Here is a 5276-nt window from a genome sequence, read left to right on the forward strand (position 1 = left end):
AGCTTTGGAGAGGTTGCAGAGAAGATTTACCAGGATGTTGCCTGGAATGGAGAGGAAGTCGTACGAGGATCGGTTGAGAGTTCTCGGCCTTTTCTCGTTGGAACGGCGAAGGATGAGGGGTGACTTGATAGAGGTTTATAAGATGATCAGAGGAATAGGTAGAGTAGACAGTCAGAAACTTTTTCCCCGGGCACAACCGAGTGTTACAAGGGGACATAAATTTATGGTGAAGGGTGGAAGGTATAGGGGAGATGTCAGGGGTGGGTTCTTTACCCAGAGAGTGGTGGGGGCATGGAATGCGCTGCCTGTGGGAGTGGTAGAGTCAGAATCTTTGGTGACCTTTAAGCGGCAATTGGATAGGTACATGGATGGGGGCTTAAGCTAGGACAAATGTTCGGAACAACATCGTGGGCCGAAGGGCCTGTTCTGTGCTGTATTGTTCTATGTTCTATGTTCTATGACTGTCCTTCCTCATTTCCTACATCTGTGTGAATGCTTTCTTTGATGTTTCCCAGACAGATATTTAGGAGACTTAATGGCTGGTTTAGCTCTTTTCTTTGGCACCATAAGCGACTCTTTATCAAGCTAATAAAATTGCAAATACCCCACCGAGTGTGGGGAGTAGATCTCCCAGATTAAAAGCTATCAATTAAGCTCTTTATTATCCTATGTTAGTGTCTGGGCCACTGAGGACTCGGTGTCAATACCGAGATGGATATTGAACCCTCTCAGACAAAGTGAACCCTTGTTAGTCTGTTGTTCTTAGACAAAATGACAACATTTATGGAGTATTGTCATAACCCAAAAATTATCGATAAAGTTAAAGCATGAATGACAATGCGTCAGGTCGAGGGTAATATAGCCAAAATTATGCTTCTTACCCCTATAATTGGTGTACCGAGTTGTCAACCTAGGATAATGGATTCCATGGTTAAACTGTGGGAAGCCAGGGCTGTAACTTGCTTGAGTGATTTAGAATTAATAGAATCCCCACAGTGTGGAAACAAGCCCTTGGGCCCAACAAATCGACTTCGAGCCACACAGACCCATTCCCCTACCATCCTATATTTGCCCTGACCAATGCTCCAACCTACACATCCCTGAACACTATGGGTGATTTATCAATAGCCAATTCATCTAACCTGCACATCTTTGGATCCTGGTGCTGTGAGGCTGCAGTGCGAACTACTGAGCCACCACGTGTTATTTGAGAGAAAAAGAATGACATCATCTGATCAAATAACTTATAAGTATGGACTACCTAGTGGAGAACTCTTCTGTTTTTTTTGTCCAGATCAGAGATTTGATTTTAAATAAAAAACACCTTTAACAGACTCTTACGGATCCGATAGAGAGAAGTGGGTGCTTATTGCTTAGAATGCACTCTCTGTCAGTTCCCTTTATCATTAGTTGGAGTGTGTTCCCTCAGACGAGACTTTGCATCACAAACCTGCCGACCAACTAACTGAGTGGGAGACAGTGCAACTGTCACAGACAGAAGCAGTCACAGGCAAAGCGCAAGAGAAACTTTCGTAATAATGAAAATGGTAAATGCAGATAACGGTCAAGATAACGGCTGAGGGTAAAATCGTTCTCTGCTCGAAATTGTATTTTATAACAAGACGTTTTTAGAAGCTGTCTTTGATTTAATATCATTAAGGTGAGTCAAGTGAAAGAACCAGAATTACTAAGTTTGATTGGAATCTATAACCATAAAATAAGTGTAGATTTTTTGCTTGGTCTGCGTAAAGCATGCTGACCGTCGTATGAAAGTATAAAGCAGATGGTATACATTGTTAGGAGAGTGCGTTCCATGGGAAATGCCCTCGAACAGGCAGTTGAAGAAAACTGGGGTAAAAGTGCCGGAGTGCTGTCTGGTCAGTCATGATGGGTGGGAGAATCGGGCTGGTATTGAATGAGAGGGACACCGTGGGGTGGGGTGGGTAGCTAATGAGGTGAGTTCGGTAAGATAGCACCAGGAAACTAGCTCAGCTTTGTACAGACAATCCCTCTGTCACACTCAACGAAAATGAAACTGAGACAAATTACTGTTTTATACAGCTCAATGTGTCGAAGATTCTGCAGTCCTCCCTCCCAGTTACAAAGCTGCAGGACAAATGCTCATTCAAAACTCTCCATCGCCTGAACTCATACTAATATACCATTCACTCATAATTCTTCATAATACTGACCCGTGTTGCATGATACTGTCGAAATGTCTTCACTTCAGCATTCTAGAAATAGTGAACATATCTTTCCATGACATTTTTTCTCAGTATCCCCCTCCCTGTCTCTATCGCAAAACACACGTATTTACAGTCATACGGTTCTACAGATGGAAACAGGCCCTTCTGCCCAGCTGTTCCATGCCGAACAAAATGTCCATCCACACTCATCCAATTTCCCTGCCCTTGCTCTGTATCCTTTAATCTTTTCCTATCTGTGTATTTGTCCAAATGCCTTTTCATTGTTGTTATTGTACCCACCTCAACCACTTCCACTGGCAGCTCAGTCCATATGTGTACCATACTCGGTGTAAAAAAGTTGCCCCTACGGGTTAATTTTTATTTTATTCCTCTCGAAGCATTAAAGGATGTCCTCTAGTCCTCGATTCCCCAAACTTGCGAAAAAAATGAAGTATTCACCCCTATGCACGTCTCTCATAATTTGATAAGATCTACACTTCTTGTGGTTCTGTTCGCCGAACTGGGAATTGGTATTACAGACGTTTCGTCCCCTGTCTAGGTGACATCCTCAGTACTTGGGGGCCTCTTGTGAAGCGCTTCTGTGATGTTTCATCCTGCATTTATAGTGGTTTGTATCTGCCACTTCCAGTTGTCAGTTCCAGCTGTCCGCTGTAACGTTTGCACCACAAATTCTCAGCTTGGCGAACAGAACCACAACAACGAACAGCCGAGCTACAAATCTTCTCGCACACTATCTACACTTCTGTAAGAACGCCCTTCAGTTTCCTAGGCTGTACAAAAATAAGTTCTAACATGTCCAACTTCTCCCTATAACTTAAACCCTTTAGACTAGAGCAAGGAGAACAAAACTGAACCCAATACTCCAACTGCAGCCTTACCTACATCCTGTAAAATTGCAACATAACGTGCCAACTTCTATACTCAATGCCCTGATGAAGGCCAGTGTGCCAACAGCCTTCTTCACTGTCCTGTGTATCCGTGACTCAAATTTCAGACAACCGTGCACCTGATCACTAATGTCCTTTGCTCCACGACACTCCTTAAGGTCCTCTCATTCATAATTAAACTCCTACCTGGATTTGACTTTCCAAAATGCAAGACATCACCCTTACCGATGTTAAACTCCACATGCTATTTCTCAGCCCACTTCCACTGCCGATCAAGGTACTACTGCAATTTCAGGTAATGTTCCTCATTGGATCCCTCCTACTTTAGTGTCATCTGCAAACTTACTAACCTTGCGTTGTGCACTCCAAATCATTGATATAGATAACAAACAGCAATGGCCCCAGCACCGACCCCCGAGGCACTCCACTAGTCACAGGCCTCCAGTCCGACAAGCATACCTCCACCAGAGTCACCAAGCCAACTGTGTCGCCAATTTGTCAGATTACCTTGAAGTCCACGCGATCCATCCTTCTTGAGCGGCCTACCATGTGGAAACTTATCAAAGGCTTTACTGAAATCCATATAGACTATGTCCACCACCCTTCCCTCGTCAACCTTCCTGGTCACTTCCTCAAAAAACTCGAACAAAATTTGTAAGGCATGATCTGCCATGCAGAAAGCTATACTGACTGCTCGAAGTCAAACTCTGTCTTTCCAAATGCATGCACATCTTATCTCTCAGAACCTTCTCAAGTGTTTTACTGACATCAGATGTGACGTTTACTGGTCTATATTTCCCAGGCTTTTCTTTGCAGCCCTTCTTGAATAAGGGCACAAAATTTACTACTGCCCAGTCTTCCGGGACCTTGGCCCCTGAACTGTCTTCTCTCGCCTCTTGCATTGCTCATGGATATATCTTGTCCGGACCAAGAGATTTATCTGACTTTATGCATTCTAATATGTCCAACAGCACCTCTCCTGTGATATGCACGGTACCAATATAAGACAACTAATCCCCCCCCCTCCTCCAAAGGTCACAGATCTTCATGTCTTTCTTCATGGTAAACACAGAGGGGAAATTGAGGACCTCGCCCATCTGTTGCGGTTTTACGCATGAATGTCCACTTTGGATTTTAAGACGTCATATTTTCTCTATAGTCGTTCTTTTTCTATACTAGACTGAAAGCAAATCTTTGGATTCACCCTAATTTTCTCAACCAATGCAATGTCATACCCCCTTTTTGCCCTCCTGATTTCCTTTTTCAGTAAGCTCCTGTATTCTTCGTGTCTCTCCAGAGGTTTTATTGATTCCAGCAGCCTGAACCTGAGCCACGCCTCCGTTTTGCTGATCAGAGCCTCAATATCTCTTGTTATCCAGGGTTCTCTCTTCCAGCCTCACTTTCCCTTCACCCTCACAGGAACATATAGACCTTGAACTCGAGCTATCTCACTTTTAAAGGCCTCCCACTTACCAGAGATCATTTTGCCTGGAAACAAGTTACTCCAATCAACCTTTGCAAGTCCTTGTCTAATTCCAACAAAATTCGCCTCGTCCCAAATTAGAACTTGAATCTGTGGACCAATTCTGTCCTTCCCATAACTATTTAAAAATTAATACAATTCTAGTCACCGTTCCCAAAATGCTCCCCCTCTTTACCTCCGTCACCTATCCTGCCCTATGTCCCAACAGTAGGTCGAGTTTGTCCCTTACCGAGTAGGGCCCTCTATATGCTACTTGTGTAAACTTTCCTGAACATACTTAACTAATTTCTTTCCATCTAAGTTTTGAACCCTCTGGAAGTCCCAGTCTATGTTAGTATAATAAAAATCACCTATTGGGACAATCCTATTGCTCCTGCAAGTCTCCCCAGTCTCCCTGCATATTTGTTTCTCTAATTCCCATTGATTATTTGGAGACTTATAGTGCAACTACTGTACCATCACCAACCCCCTCTTACGTCTTTGCACCATCCACAAAACCTCACTCAACATTATCTCAGTTATTTTATCTGTAAACACTGGAGTGGTACGCGCCTGAATCGGAACTATTGGTATTGAAACTGTTTCAATTTACACATCTCTCCCTTCCGGTGATTTTCACACCCACAGCATCCCTTGTCAAGGCGCAATGGAGATATGAAGCTGTAAATGGTTGGGAGCTGCACATCCTGTCACTGCCAG

This window comes from Chiloscyllium plagiosum, chromosome 8 (genome assembly GCF_004010195.1).
Source record: "Chiloscyllium plagiosum isolate BGI_BamShark_2017 chromosome 8, ASM401019v2, whole genome shotgun sequence".
NCBI lineage: Eukaryota > Metazoa > Chordata > Chondrichthyes > Orectolobiformes > Hemiscylliidae > Chiloscyllium > Chiloscyllium plagiosum.